We start from the raw sequence: 15,263 nt of genomic DNA on the forward strand, positions 1-15,263 counted from the left end.
TACTTGCAGCAACAGATGTGTAGAACACAATTTGCACTGGTAATCCTAGATTTGGTGCAAGTGCAGAGATTCGACACTAAGATGTCACATGACTTTGTGCTAAGATGTTTATTTTAAAATGGTAAAAGTGATAAGATAGTGCCTCGCGATCTTTAATGTATTTAGTTTCACCACACCTTTGTGAGACTGGGAGGTGCTATTATTCCTTTTATAGATGGGGAAACCAAGGCAGACATCAATGAAGCAAAGATCACACAGGATGTATATGGCCAAGGAAGAAATTGAACCAAAGTCTCCCAATTCCCAGGCTAGCACCATAGCCACCTGAGTATCATTCCTCACCAGGAAGTGAGGAATCTCTACCAGCATCTGTGGGGAACCTGGGAGTCTGGAGAGTCACGCCTAATTCTGGGTCATCTACATGGAAGCCTAAGTACACTTAGGGCATGTCTACACAGCAGGGATAAAGCTGAAATAAGCTACACAACTTGAGCTACATCAATTGCATAGCTTAAGATGAAATAGCTTATTTCGCCTTTTGGAGCTGGCAACACAGCAGGAAGTCTAAGAAAGAGCACTCTTCCTTTGACTTACTAACTCCTCGCAAAATGAGGGTTACAGGAGTCACAGTAAGTTGTCCTCCATCTTGACATCATGTCAAAATAACTGCTTGCTGTGTAGACGCGGACTTCATTATTTCAGAATAACATCCGTTCTTATTCTGAAATAACACTGCTGTGTAGACATAGCCTTAGAAGAACCATCACTCTGATATCATCTTGTCCCTTGTAACTTTTATCTTCGAGTATTAATACGCCATGGATATTTGTTATAGAGACAACAGAATTTCTGGATGTTTTCTTTCAGGAGAGTTAGTGAAAAATTGCCTTTCTCTGCCCCAACTTTTGACATTATTTTGTTCACATTTTTAATTCCCTCCAATATTTCAAGGACAGGAGCAACCCACCCTGCAGCTCCAAGAAATCTTAAATGAGCTTCCACGGGGTCTAGCTGGGGAGTGGCCATGACTAGTCGATTTCAGCACATGAAGAAATAATGGACTTGATTCATCCCCAGTAGTGCAAGGACTGCAGTTTGCTGCATTGTGAGAGAAATACTCTCTGGGGAAGGCAGTGTAAACTCAGTGGATGCTGTATGGTAAATATGCTGAATCAGCACATCTCTAAAGTGTAATTGACTACCTGTCCCCAGTCCACACTACCCAATCTTAGCACAGTGCGATCTCACTTTTCCACCCGCAGATGAATTTCCTCACTGCATTACTTTAGCAGAAGTTGTCATGTGCCGTAAAATAAAATCAACCCTAATCAGTCTAGTTCATTGGTTTGAGCCATCATTACTTATCACAGATTCCTTACTGTTTTGCACATGTGGTAACATACTCTGGATTTCATCTTTGGCATTGGTGCAGAAATGCTGAGATGTAGTGATCACTTTGGAGGTGTGGGGTGGGGAAGCGATTGGTTATTAGTGGGTATTTGTGTAACTTGGGGCAATGATCACTTCCTATTTTCCCAGTGGAATAAATGGCCAGCTGCAAGCACAAATTCATAGAACTGGAAAGAACCTGAAGAAACATCTAGTCCAGTCTCTTGTACTTATTGCAGGATGAAGCACCATCGAGACCAGGGGTGAAGAACCTCAGGCCCGAGGGCCGGCCTGGATCTAGCCCCCGAGGCTCAGGGCTCCCACCCAGCACTGGGGAGCCTGCGCTAATGCTCCAGCCCCTGCTGCCCCACCGTGGGGCTGGGGCACAGAAAATCTGCTAAACTGGTCCTCCCCAGGCTCTGGTGTGTGAGGGGCCACGTCTGTGAGGGGGTTGTTTTTTGTTTGTTTGTTTTTTGTTTTGCTTCTCACTTGTGTGCGTCCCCTGACTGATTTTTCTGTGGATCAGTGGCTCCTGATCCAAAAATGGTTCCCTACCCTTGATCCCTAGACCATTAAACCACCCCTGACAAATGTTTGTCCAACCTGCTCTTAAAAATTTCCAATGACAGTGTTTTCACAACCCTTCTCAGCAATTTTAGTGCTTAACCACCATGACAGGAAGTTTTTCCTAATGTCCAACCTAATCCTCCCTTGCTGCAATTTAAGCCCATTGCTTCTTGTCCTATCCTCAGAGGTTAAGGAAAACAATTGTTGTCTCTCCTCTTTGTATCAGTCTTTTATGTACCTGAAAACTATTATGTCCACTCTCAGTCTTCTCTTTTCCAGACTAAACAAACCCAACTTTTTCAATCTTCCCTCATAGGTCATGTTTTCTAGATCTTTAATTGTTGTTGTTTTTCTCTGAACTCTCTCCAGTTTGTCCACATCTTTGCTGATATATGGCACCCAGAACTGGACATAGTACTTTAGTTGAGGCCTAATCAGTGAAGAGTAGAGTGGAAATATTACTTCTTGTGTTTTGCTTGTGTAACCCTTCTGCCAGGTAGCACCAGCAGCAGCCAGGGCTGGGTTCAAAACGTAGGGGTCCCTCTCCATCCATGCATCACAGAACTGACTCGAGCCACTACCCACCAACCTGGGAATTTCACACAACAGCCCTGGTCACTTCTGGGAGGCAATGCATATGGAAAAGAAACTTTTAATAAAAGGGGAGGGAAGTAACGTGGCTTTAATTGGGAGAAACACCACAAAGTTCATAACCAAAATCATGAGCAAACATCCCAGCTCAAGTAGGTTGGGCACTGTCCGTTTCCTCTCAGGCACTCAAGCCTAGCAATGCCCTTCAGATGCCCAACCCTTTTCTGAACCCCTCTAACAGTCACTGCCCTTGGTCAGGGCAGACCAGAGTTAAGAGGTGCATCTGCAGAGTTCACTCTCTTCCTGAGTGGGTGGTGGGTAGGAGGCATCTCACCCACTCCGCTTGTTACTCGCCATCCACCTGCTCACTCCTTTCTGGTGCCGCTCTGCTGCCACCTTTTTGCTGGCTGCTCCTCATGCCTCTTCCGTTGGCTTGTAGTGGATTTGGCTCTGGACAAAACCTTTCAGCTCTTCTCTTTTCCAGATTAAACAAACCCATCTTTTTCAATCTGTGCCCAAAGCACAGACCAGCCACAAGCAATTCCAGCATCCACCGGAGAAAAATTTACATACAAAAGAGACTTCTTATGGAGTCCTTCTTTAACTCTATCATTGAAACAGTGGGGAGAAACAGGCTGAACCAGTCTTACAGCTCATGGTTGGAGAGCATGCAGCCTGCTGACACACCTCCCTCTCCAGCTTAATCTAGGGCTCTGGGAGATGAGCCTCTGTCCATCGAAGTGTATTTACACTCACAGGATCTTTCCTTTGAACTGAATTAAATAGATTGACTTTTCTGCATCCCCCCCCCCCCAATAGCTGCAAGCATTGGTGGTCATATCTTACATTTCCTGCATTAAGTGTTAACACAGTTTGGCTATGTCTACACTGTGGAGTGCGTCCACACTACAAGCACGTTTTTGCGCAAGAAAATTTACAGTACATTGAAAGAAGAGAGGGCTTTTTGTGCAGGAGTTATTCCTCTTTCTATGAGGAATAAGCCTTTTTGTGTAAGAGCTCTTGTGCAAAAAGGTGTGTTTGAACAGGGATCAGGGTTTTTTTGTGCAAAAGGAGGCAATCAAAAAAAGCACAGGTGCCCTAGAGGCCTTCTGAAAATATCAATCAGAGTTTCCTTTCGAGAGAGTGTCCATGTAATCTGGACACTCTCTTGCGCAAAAGCGATTCGTTTTTTCGATATACTTTTGTAGTGTGGACGCTCTCTTGTGAAAGAACTTTTTGTGGAAGATCTCTTCCGCAAAAAGGTTCTTGCGCAAGAAGCCTGCAGTGTAGACATAGCCTTTATGACCCCACAACAACCAAATTGGTTACAATGGGAAAAACACCTTTCTAACAGTTGAATATCTAGTAGGCCTAAGCAAACTGAGTGAACTATATTTACATAACTGCACCCAGGATTTCCTTCCCATTCCAGCTGACTGTAATGGAAACATTGATTCAGACCCTGCTTATACTTAGCACACTCCTGAGAACAATGGTATTTTATTTTCAAAAGTGTTAAATTGTTAATTCATATTTAGTTTGTGGTCCATGATGACCCCTAGATCCCGTTCCACAGTCATTTCCCATTTTGTACATATGCAACCGATTGTTCCTTCCTAAGTGGAATACTTTGCATTTGTCTTTACTCAATTTCATCTTCAGGGGAGCCGATGGTCTCACTAGGCCCTTGGACAAGGTGTGCAGAGGGTTTGACTCCATGCTCTTGGAAGGGTAAAGGAGGCAGCCAGCTCTCAGTACTATCAGGACTGTGGTCCCCCCCACTTAGCCCTCAGAGCTGCTCAGAGTGCTCCACCTATAGCTTCTGTGGCAATTTAAAGGGCCTGCCGCTCAGCAGTAGCAGCCAGAAGCCTTGGGCCCTTTGAATCACCAGACCCCAAGGCAGTTGCTCCAATTGCCATTCTCCCTATCAGTGGGCCTGTTCACCCTGTTTTCTTCAGACCATTTCTCCAGTTTCTCCAGAGCATTATGAATTGTGACCCTACCCTCCAAAGCACTTGCAACCCCTCCCACCTCGCTATCACCTACAAACGTTTTAAAAGTGCTCTCTATGCCATTATCTATATCGTTGCTGAAGATATTGAATAGAACATGCCCCAAAACTGATCCCTGTAGAACCTCACTTATTATGTCCTTCCAGCACAACTGTGAACCATTGACAACTACTCTCTGGGAATGTTTTTTCAACCAGTTATGCACCCACCCTGCCATCTAGATGGTATTTACTTTGTTTATGAGATGGTCATACAAGACAGTATCAAAAGCCTGACAAAAGTCAAGATATACCACATCTACTGTTTCCTCCCTTATTATCCTGTCAAAGGAAACTATCAAGTTAGTTTGACCAGATTTGCTCTTGACTAATCCTTGCTGATTTTTACTTATCACCTTCTAGATGTTTGCAAATCCCCTTGGCTGTCCTTATTTCCATTTTTTATAGATGGGCACTATAGTTGCCCTTTTCAGCCTGCTGGAATCTCTTTCAGATTTTCAAAAATAATTGCTAATGGCTCCCCATCCTGGAGGAGAGGATACCAGAATGGGACATAGTATTCCCTCAGCAGTTACACCTGTGCTAAATAACATCTCTTTTCCAATTCAAGATACTTCTGTGTAGGCATCCCAAGATATAATTAGCTCTTTGGGCCATGCTGGGAGGCATGCTGGGAGCTAGCTGACTATCCACCACTACCCCCAAGTCTTCCACAAAGTCACCACTTACCAGGATATGGTCCCCCATCCTGAAGCATGACCTATACTCTTTGTTCTTAGATGTATCCATTTACTTGTATTAAAAATGCAGTGTTTGCTTGCACCCAGTTTATTAGCCATCCACAACACTGAGTCAGTGACTGTACTCTTCATTATTTACCACTCCATTTATCCCATTTTGCATCATTTTCAAATTTATTGGTGATGATTTTGTGTGTTCTTCCAGGTCACTGATAAAAGAAAATGTTAAAGAGCACAGGGCCAAGAACCAATCCCTGTGGAACCTTACTGGAAAGACAGTAGTTCAAGATAATATTCCTTTTACAGTTACATTTTGAGACTAGTCAGTTAGCTATCTTTTATCTATATAATGCATGCATATTCATTTTATATCTTTTTAAAATCAAAATAACATTGGGTACCAAGTCTATTATGTCAACTCTATTAGCTTTATCAACCAAACTTGCAATTTCATCAAGAAAAGATATCAAGTTTTCTGAAACAATCTATTTTCCAAAAACATTTTTGACTTGCATTAATTATATTACACTCCTTTCATTCTTTATTAATTGTGTCCTGTGTCAGCCCCTCTATAATCTTGCTTGGTATCAATGCCAGGCAGACAGGCAATTACCCAGGTCATTTCATTTACCCTTTTGAAATACTGGCGCAACGTTAGCTTTCTTTCAGTCTCCTGGAACTTCTCTGATGCTCCAGGATTTATTGAAAGTTATAACTAATGGCCCAGCAAGTTCCTTAGCCAGTTTTTAGAATTCTTGGATGCAAGTTATTTGGATCTGCTGATTTTAAAAAGTCTAACTTTAATAGTTTCAATTTAAGGTCCCCCAGAGATATTAGAGGAATGGAAGGAGTGTTATAAATATCAGACTATATCCTTTGCTTTTCTCCAAATGCAGAACAAACACTTCTATCTTTTCTGAATTATTATTGTTAGTTCTACCATTTCCATTGATAATGGACCAATACTATTCTCTGGGTTCTTTTTGTTCTTACTACACTTAAACTCCATGTTGTCTTTAATTTTTCCTGGCTATAAATTCCTCCTTGTATCCCTTTGCTTTCCCCCATCAATTTTCTACAACCCCTACCTTGTGATATATATTCATTACTATCAACTTCTCCTTTCTTCCATTTATTTTATATATATATATATATATATATATATATACACACACACACACACACACACACACATTATAATTTTTACCCTTGCTCTCTGAAACAAACCATGCTAGTTTTTAACCTGTATGTTCCTCGTCATCAGTTGTGATTCACTGGGGGCATCTAGGAAGGTGTTCTTAAATGATTCACATTTTCTGATGAAATTATTCCTCCAAACTGATCTAGCTAATCATTGTTTTCAGCATTGTGGAAATAGCCTATTAAAAACACTAATAATAATATAATATCTATTTCATAGAACTAGAGGTCATTGAGTCCAATCCCCTGCCTTCACAGCAAGACCAAGTACCATCCCTGACAGATGTGCCCCAGATCCCTAAATGGCCTCTTCAGGGATCAAACTCACAACTCTGGGTTAGCAGACCAGTGCTCAAACCACCAAGTTATCTTTTACTGGCATAGACTGTATTCTGCTTGCATGTTATAAATCTGATCAAGTCATGATCATTTGTTCCTAAGCTACCATTAATTTGCTCTGCAAAGTTCATAATGATACAAATATTTCTGTAACTTTAAAAAGGTTGCAAGTGCTTTAAGAGCATTCATGAAAGTTAACTAACTAATGATTGATCATCTGATTATCATCTAGAGTCACCTCTCCAGGATTTGCAAGAAGACCTGCATTTAACAGGTACACTACAGTTATCAGTTCCCCTCTCATGGTTGTCAATGGCAGATAGTGGGGCTGATGGCCACCATAGGCCCTTGGCCAAGGTGTGTGGTGGGTGGCTCTGTGCACTCCAGTGGCAAATCAGTGGGGTTGCTATTGTGTCAGTGGCTGCTGACAGTGCCCTGGACCCCTTAGAATCACCGGGCCATGGGGCAATTGCCCCTTTTTGCCTCACCCCAGGCCTGGTGGCAGAGTATTCCAAGTAGTGGGCCCCAGCTTTAGAATCTGCTCTCATCTGTAGAGGTTGCCTCTTCTAAAGCTATGGAGATGGCTCTGTCATTAATATGTGTAATGATACAGACTAACACGACTGTTTTCCAACAACACAAAAAGTTCACAGTTCTAAGCAGAACTGCAGGAGTAGGGAGGTCTGGGGAAAGCATGTTTCCAGTGGAAAGAGTAGGTATGTGTTTGTGGAGGTTGGATGGGGGACAGGGACAGCAGGGTGGCGCAGGAGGCCAACAGAGGGGCTATCAAACTAGGAGGATGTAAAAAAAGAGCAAAGAACGTTTGTGAGATCTTTGGCATTGAACAGGTGGAATGCAGAGTGTTTACACAGTTCATATTTCAATATACTAAGAAAACAGTGTTTCAGGCTTTAAGCTGTTATTCAACTTCCCTACCCACCTGACTCAACCACCTCTTTAACATCTAGCTTCAGATCTTGTATGGAGCTGTTCTCTGCTGGACTGATGGTGCTGGGGCAGTGCCACCAGCTGAGAAAACAAATTTGAGAAAGAGTATGTGCTCAGGTTAACAAGCCTTGGGCAAGCAAACCTCTTCCTCCCTCCTCTCTCCCCCCGCCACCATTCTCAACTCTTATTCCCCAGTGCCCCAGCAATAGTGCGCTATGGTAGTTGACACTGTTAGGCAAGCAATGGAAGACTGGCTGCAGACAGCAACTAAGGAAGGGAAGAGAGATTTACAATGATCTATTTTTTACTTTTTACATAATGAAAACCAGAGGCCTAACACAGTGACACTGTAGCAGAGGTGGGGAAGGAAAAACAAACTTCTAGATTACAGTATATGAATGTGTGTCAATAATGTGTGAGCATACCTATGTTTATAATCCATAGACAAATATAAACACTCTTCTTTACTAATTCTAATTAAGAGTAAATTGAATTAAAGTGAATGCAGAACAGGTAGGAACATTTCCCATAAGCAAATTTAGTGTTCAGCAGACTAGACCTGAGGAACTTTGTTTATAAAACTGTCTTGCTGATCCACAGGTGTTCTCATATTTGATCTGTGATGCATCCATTAAAATTCAGTCATAGGCATTAAAAGAAGGAACAAGCTTTAAAAAAAAAATGGGCTGTTCAAATTCTCAGTTCATTCAGGACTGCCTGGAAAAAGTACCACATTAGAACATTTGCTTTATGGGGAGAATTTTTTTCTTTGTTAAGTAGTGACAGAGGGTATGTCTACACTACCCTCCTAGTTTGAACTAGGAGGGTAATGTAGGCATACCGCACTTGCAAATGAAGCCCGGGATTTGAATTTCCCGGGCTTCATTTGCATAAGCGGGGAGCCGCCATTTTTAAAACCCCGCTGGTTCGAACCCCGTGCAGCGCGGATACACGAACTAGGTAGTTCGAACTAGGCTTCCAAGTTCGAACTACCGTTACTCCTCGTGAAATGAGGAGTAACGGTAGTTCGAACTAGGAAGCCTAGTTCGAACTACCTAGTTCATGCCCCGTGTAGCCGCGCTGCACGGGGTTCGAACCAGCGGGGTTTTAAAAATGGCAGCTCCCCGCTTATACAAATGAAGCCCGGGAAATTCAAATCCCGGGCTTCATTTGCAAGTGCGGTATGCCTACATTACCCCGCTAGTTCGAACTAGCGGGGTAGTGTAGACATACCCTGAGAAAGCAACAAAATACATTTCTGTAACTAAATATGCTTATTTAGAGGCTGGGGGATGAAAAGTACATCTGATACTAATGCCTAACATTGATAATACAGTGCCTTATATCTTTAAAGCAATGTTAAGAGCTAGGCTGTGCCATTAACGCAGATAGGGGCAGGCACACAAAATACTACCCAGGGGTTTTGTTTCCCACAGCTCCTGGATATGGTGATCACTGCAGAATGCAGAACAAATACCCCTTCCTTGGTTATCCAGCTCATGAGGGATATGTAAGGAGGGAGTAGATCCATAGCTTAACCTTTCCAAAAGGGAAAAATGGAGGCTAAGTTCTGAGTTTTATTCATTGTTCAGGCACTTCTCACCATGTGTTCATGGGCATATCTTTTAACTGCTTTGATCTTCAATTTTTTAATCTGTGAAACAGATGAGTAATACTTGTATAGCAGTGAAACTGAATTAAACCTTTTTACATGAGATGCCTGTAAGAAAGGCACTACAGAAGGGCAAAGAATTACTGTAACAGTTCTGGCTAATTGCACTGCATCTTATAAGAGACTTCAAGTAAAAGTTGTTTTTGTTAGCTATATTCCACCACTTTCTTTTCAGGAATGTATATAATCTCACCATACAGAGTATTATTGAGTATGTGCTCCTTTAGTTTTTTTGGTCTTTTGAACTGTGTAACAGAAACTTGTAGTTTTTCACAAACCATACTTGACCCCTGATGTACAGTGCTTTCCTCTAAACTTATGTAATATGAACTTGATTTCAAACATTAACTTTAATAAATTTTCTTATTTACTATTCAAAATATTCCATATACATAGGCTACAGTTTTCTTGAAAAGATTAGATTTTATCAGTGAATGTCAATAAACATCAATTTCACCAAACACATACAAACAGGTGAAAAATATTTCCAGTTATAATAACAAAAATCTGACACTCTCTCTCATTGTTTGATCTGAATATTTTCACACAACTGAAAATTTAAAGATAGAAAATGGTTACAAATAAATCATTATCTATCAACGTTATTGAAAAATTAATTTGGTTAATCCTACCTGTGTTATGTACTTGTAGTGTGAATATACAGATCTATGGTACCTGTACATGAGGACTTAACTCATCTGCTCAGCACCTCAAAAGGAGATACTCAGTACCATTCATGACAAACCATATTCTGTGAAAGTATTAAATCCACAGCATTGACACATTTTAGGGCAGGAGTGAAGAAGCAATTCCCCTGCTCCTCCTGCAATCCAGACATTCACATCAACACACCATTGACTCACCCAGTCTTTCAACTAGCTGATTTAAAGATGGAGCATCTTTATCTGATCATTATTTCTATAACTGCAATCTGTGTGCTCACAATTTATGAAATGTGTGGAAAGAACAGAAGTGCATTAGTTCAGAAGGATGCCTGGTTTTTGTAATCATCAAATGCAACAGCACCCTCCACTGCCCATTAAGGGGAAAAGACATTTACTTGGAATTTCTTCTCACAGGATGACGAAGGCCAGCCACAGGAGATAATTCTAATTACAGCAGATTATACAGTTGTTTGAGGAACATATATTAATATAGAAGAACATAAGTAAGTGACTGGAATTTGGCCATTTATTTGAAAGATAATGATAATGACATAAGTTTGGGCTATCTTGAAGTATAATTAAAGATGAAATTCTAATTAGTCTACTGTGTGTATTTTACTATGATGTAATTCCAGAGAATGTAAAAAACTCTTTATAGTTAAGATTGCCCCCCCAGACTGCTATCTGACTAGCATTTGACAGAGCCAAGAAAATAAAACTCATAAGCACTTTCTCATACAATATGCATCTCAGAGGTCTTAGGTGTAGGTGGATTTGTGTGTTGTGATAGGGTTACAACCCCTTTCAGATCTGAGAGGTAGAAAAAAATACATGGGTGTTCCTATCCCCTGTGTAGCCAATGATTTTAGCTTTGTATCCATTTATTGTGTGCTGTTATGATTTCACAATCTGTTATACTACATATGTTCACAGTATGTTACACTACCTTCCATGTCCTAATGACTTAACCAAACAAACAATGGAGGTGCTAATTGTTCTTATCAACCTCTTGTAACAACTTGAGCAATCTACTCAATGTCTCCTCCCCCCACTCCCTTATTCTTGGCTCTGGACTTCTAATACTTCATTCATCTAAAGAAGTGGGTTGTGCCCACGAAAGCTCATGATACTATCTACATGTTTTGTTAGTCCTTAAGGGGCTACTAGACTATTCATTGTCTTTTAAGTTTTTCCTGTTACAGACTACAGGCAGTCCCTGGGTTACATACAAGATAGGGACTGTAGGTTTGTTCTTAAGTTGAATCTGTATGTAAGTCGGAACTGGCGTCAGCCGCTGCTGAAACTGATCAGTTTCAACTGCGGCTGAATCTGGATGCCAGTTCTGACTTACATACAGATTCAACTTAAGAAACCCAGGCGTCCCCAAGTCAGCTGCTGCTGAAACTGATCAGCGGCTGATTCCAGGAAGCCTGGGCGGCTTTGCTCCTGTCCCCCTGGTCTGCTTGGGGGGTCCAGCGGCTTTGCTGGACCCTCCCAGCAGACCAGGGAGACTGGGAGAAGCTTTTCTCGCCCCGGAGGACATGGGTGGCGACCCGCCGCCTGTGAGCTCCGGGGCAAGAAAAGCCCCTTTCGTAAGTGCGGATCCGACATAAGTCGGATCCGCGTAAGTCAGGGACTGCCTGTAATTCAGCTACCCCTCTGAAGTTGGTAAGATTATAAAAGTGTATGATTGATCAATATTTAGAAGAACTACATGGTAGCCCAAAGTGAGACAAGGTGAAATGCAAAAAACTATGAGCTGCAAGACTTTAACTTAGTTTGTTTAGTTGGGATTGGTCCTGCCTAGAGCAGGGGGCTGGACTTGATGACCTTCTGAGGTCTCTGCCAGCTCTTTGGTTCTATGATTCTATGACAAGACATGATGGCATAAATCAATGGCTGAGAAATAACCCAAAAGTTTATGGGAAGAGAAGTAGCAACTGATAATGTTGCAAAAGTATAGCTGGGCAGATTAAATTTAAATTAAAAATTGCTGTAACAACAAATATTATCTTCAACTTGTGTCTTAATTGCGAGATAATGGTGGTAGACCAGTGTTAATGGGAATCTACACAACCTATAGAATAGAAGGCTAATTTTCAATGTGTTTGTGCAGAATATATATATAAACAGAATCACGGTAAAAAAGAGGATGCTGGAAAATTGATCTTCGTAGGGGAAACTACAGCAGGAACCACTCCTGTATTGATAATCAATCCGCGAGAGGGCCAACAGACTAACATCTAGCAGGATGTGAACATATCTGTCAGTGTAACAGGCACATGGTACTTATCTTTAGGAATTGTATACGCTGTGACATTTATAAGTTTGATGATAAATTTAATAAAACTGCTAAAAGATAGATCCATTATTAGCGTATGATTTCATGTGTTCTTATGGGCTTCGGACACAGAACAGAGAACTCCGTTCAACTTGACACTGTGCTAGTTGGGAGTGCAATTAACATTAGTTGGGAGTGCAATTAGCTGATCGGGAGTGCAATTAACATTAAATATAATGAAAGGCTACACCTTCCTCGATTCCCCCATACAGCCAGTGCAGCCAAAAAGTAAAACAAAACTCAACCCAATTTGTGATGCCAGGGCTCCAGATGGGTGGAATGGCTGGACAAAACTCTACCTTCATCTTCTGCTGACAGGACTCCTATGGAGCAGACCTTATCATCGCTTTTGTTATGGTTATTTGCACTTACATTATAGTAGTGTCTAGAGGCCCAGTCATGATCATGGTCCCAACAGAGCCAGGTACCTATACAATCTTGTATGTGGCAGATTCTGTCTTGAAAAGCCCGTACTCTAAACAGGCAGGAAGACAAAGGATGGATGTACAGAGAGAGGTGAAGTGACCCACCCCAACGTTTACTTGAAGGTCAGTGGCAAAATAAGGTTTCTATACTTTTTGTGCAGAGCTGTGTCCATTAGACCATCCTTTTCAGAACCTCTGAAAGAGGGAGCAAGCAATGAAAGTCTCACTTCAGCCTCCCAGGGCAGGGACTGGGTCTTCCATGGAGTGCAACTGACAGCCACTTCATTCTCTTTGAGAGGTGTGTGTGCACACGTGTGTGCATCCATACCAGCTTCCCATAGTGTCACAGAGAGAACAAACCCTTACACCTTAAGCATTCCTCAGACTGCCAACGCAAAGCTTGGGAAAGGTTTCAAAACTCATGTGCCTTCCTCCATTTCAATCTTTACCAAAACAAGCAGCAGTGAGTTTTACAACTCTTTGATGGCATAGCAGTAAAAAGTAATAGAATGTGTAACAAGCAAATGGAAAGACTTCTGACATAAGCAGATTTCCTACTGCCCGTAATCTCACAATTGCTCACAGATTAAAATAAAAAGTGAAATAGCAACCTAACATCACTATAAAGCTGAGCTTTTTGAAGGGGTCCCAACTCCCACTGAAAGCAGAGACAAAAGACAGGACTATGCAGCACTTTAAAGACTAACAAGATGGTTTATTAGGTGATGAGCTTTCATGGGCCAAACCCACTTCCTTAGATCAAATTGTGGAAAAAAATTGGCACGACCATATATACCAAAGGGATACAATCAGAAAAAGTGAACACATGTAAAAAGGACAAATAAAATTTCAGAACAGAGGGAGGATGAGGAGGAGAGGTTAATGTCTGTGAGCTAATGATATTAGAGGTGATAATTGGGGAAGCTATCTTTGTAATGGGTAAGATAATTATCCACACAACTGCAATGACGGTTTAGATGAATAGATTTTAAGGCCAAAAGGGACCATCATGAGCTTTTAGTCTGACCTCCTGCAGCTTACAGAACCTCACCCACCCACTCTTGTAATAGATCCAATACCTGTTTAAGTTGCGGGTTGGGCTTGAGCTCATCCTCTGAAGCCCACCTTCCTCTCTACCTTCAGAGCCCAAGCCACAATGTCTACTCAGCTATTTTTAGCACTGTCATACATGCTCCAGAAGCCAGAGTCTGTTGACCTAGATTCAGAGGCTCGCAGCCATGAGCTGTGTAAATATACCCTCTATGGCCTGTGACCTGCCTACTTTAGTACTGTAAGGTCAAAACCAATATCTGATCATTCATCCAGAAAACAGTAGGCAGCCATTGTAGGTCATGGAGCTCTGGAGTCATGTGCTAGCACCAGGATACTTAGTCATTTAATTTCAAGGTGACAAAGGCATGAATCAGAGTGATGAGGCCTGTATGTGGAATAAGATTAGGATCAGTTAAAACATTTTCAATGGAAAAAATTTCCAGTGGAAAATACAGTATAATTAAATTGTTTCACTGGAACATGTCAGTGTTCTTTCTTTTTGTCTTTCTAGTTTTGATAATGTTGAAACGTTTCATTTTGCTAAAGTGAAAAATGTCATTTTGGCTTTTCTCATTTAGACATAGGCTACATGGACCATTGGTCTGACCCACTATGACCATTCTTATATTTTATGACTCAGTCTCAGCTAGATCTGAATGTATTTAATAGGATTAAGCTCAAGATTGCGTTTAGGAATACATGTGTTACTTACCAGCTCTGTGTTTTTGGGGAACCAGGGCATAGTATTTAGCCTGTTTGACTCATGAAGGACCTCTCCCCACCCCAGCCTCTGCTTGAACCAAAGCTGATCAGAAGAAAGACTTTCAGAAAGCAACGAAAAGGCAGGGGAAGACATACCTAAATCCCTCCAGAAACTCCCCTAGCCTTATTTTCATCACAGATGGGACAGAAAGGCATCTCCATCAGCATACAGAATAGAGAGCAGCAATTCCAAGGCAAGAACTGCCCTGAACTCTGGAACACAGAAAGCAGGGAAGCATTGCTTGATGGAGAAATCTCTACTCTACTCCAAATGCTAATGAATCCATGCCTGCACACACCCAGATCAGTAATCTTCTGACCAATTTTAGTGATAACTTCTCTGTTGGTATCCAAAATACTGAAGTTACCTAATTGCATTATGGGCTTCCTCAAAGGAACAACATCTATAGCCAGGAATAATCAGTTCCTATTGTCTAACCCAAACAAAAAGCATTGGAATATTTCCTTGAATCATAATTTACCCATAAACAAATCTAGTATTCCTCCTTCAACCATTGTTATTTCCCTACAAAAACTCCTACCCACACCCAAGTAAAGTG

This window comes from Pelodiscus sinensis, chromosome 2 (assembly GCF_049634645.1).
Source record: "Pelodiscus sinensis isolate JC-2024 chromosome 2, ASM4963464v1, whole genome shotgun sequence".
Classification (NCBI taxonomy): domain Eukaryota; kingdom Metazoa; phylum Chordata; order Testudines; family Trionychidae; genus Pelodiscus; species Pelodiscus sinensis.